Below are 1,833 nucleotides of genomic sequence, written 5' to 3'. Positions count from 1 at the left end.
CACACACACACACACACACACACACACACACACGATCTCATGTAGCTCAGGCTGGTCTGGAACTCATTGTGTAGCCACGGATGACCTTGAACTGGCTCTGCCTCCCCTCATTTTTTTTTTTTTTTGAGATCCATTCCATCAGACGATGGTCTGAACTTTTCTGCAAGTTTGAAATGTTTCATAATAAGATGACAGAAATTTATAGCAGAGATGCAGGGTAATCCCTAGGGGAGCAGGGCCTGAGGGGAACCTGCAGCTAGGATGCAGCATTGTGTGGGAAAATGCTAAGGATATTCTGACCTAGATAGTTTAGGTTGAGACAGAGCCCATGGGAAAGTGCTTTTTGCTACCTGGGCTGCCCTAAAGGCTTATATGTGGGAGGCCTGGAACCCTGGGGAGCAGAGGCAGAGCCCCGCATAGGGTGGATATGCTCGGAATTCTGGGACAGAGAGCTCTTCCTTTTGGAAAAATTAGTGTTACTGTGTGTGCAGGTGGGTATGAGCGCCCCCTGCTGGGCATGTGTGGAGGTCAGTGGTCAACTCTATGAAGTTGCTGCTCTCTTTCCTCAATTACATAGGTCACAGTGATTGAACTCAGGTCACCAGAGTTTGTGGCAATTAACTTTTTATATAACATGCAGTGGGTGGGCCCTGGATTCCATGGTGGCACATGCCTGCAATCCCGGAACTTGGGAGGCAGGAGCAAAGCAGGAAGATCAAGAGTTCAAGGTTACCCTTAAATATAGGGAATGGGAGACCACCCTGGGATTCCCGAGACCTTTTTCAAACAAACAAACAAACAAAAAACCAAGAATAATCCTCTTGATTAAATAAGTACTCATGCCCCAAGAATCGACACACCGCCATGTAGTCATATAGACTTCCGCTGCTCAGCCTTCCTGCCCATTGCATCTCTCCTTTTCCAACTGTTTTTTCTCAGATCGCCAATATAGTTTTCAAATGCCTCTCTGATTCTGCTTTAATTTAATTGTTGAGGCCAAGAACCTGCAAAAGGTACTGGTGTCCCCAGAACAGGAGTGGGGTGGGGAGAACATTCAAATCATCTGAAAGGTTGTGGAGGGTCACTGGGGTTATTCAGGAAACCTGTTTTCCTCTTGACCAGTAGGAGAGGATGATGACATAGGCAGGGCTGGGCGTCCTGGGAGAAGCAGGGCTTGGGGTATTGGACTGCCATTTACTTGAACTTGGGTCAAAAATTTCCTGAGGGAAGATTTTGGGCTTGCTGGGATAGACACCTGTTTAAAGAAAAGTAGGTTCTGAGTCAAGCCCCTTTACTTCTCTGTGCCTCAGTTTCCTCATCTGAAGTGAGGATTAATTAGCAACTGCCTTCCAGGGTTAGTGGGGAGCTTATGGAGCTGGTACCCATCGCGAGGGAGTGCTAACTCATTATAAACCAATGTTAAAGGGCTTAGTCCTATGTCAGACTCATGGTAAGTGTCACACTACTGTAGGTACCACTATATCACCACCATCACCACCAGTGCTACAGTGATCAGCATAATCACCTCCATCACTATCACCATCAGCACTACCATCACCATCATTATCATCATCACTAATATCAATATCAGCACCATCACCATCACTATAATCATCACCACCATCACCACCACCATCACTACCATCATCACCACCATCACCATCATCATCACCACCATCATCACCACCATCACCACCATCATCATCATCACTACCAACCCTATCATCATCATCACCACCATCATCATCATCACTACCAACCCTATCATCATCATCACCACCATCACCACCATCATCACTACCATCATCACCACCATCACCATCATCATCATCA

The sequence above is a fragment of the Microtus ochrogaster genome, unplaced genomic scaffold (genome assembly GCF_000317375.1).
Source record: "Microtus ochrogaster isolate Prairie Vole_2 unplaced genomic scaffold, MicOch1.0 UNK47, whole genome shotgun sequence".
Taxonomy (NCBI): Eukaryota; Metazoa; Chordata; class Mammalia; order Rodentia; family Cricetidae; genus Microtus; species Microtus ochrogaster.
This window is presented reverse-complemented; position numbering follows the sequence as displayed.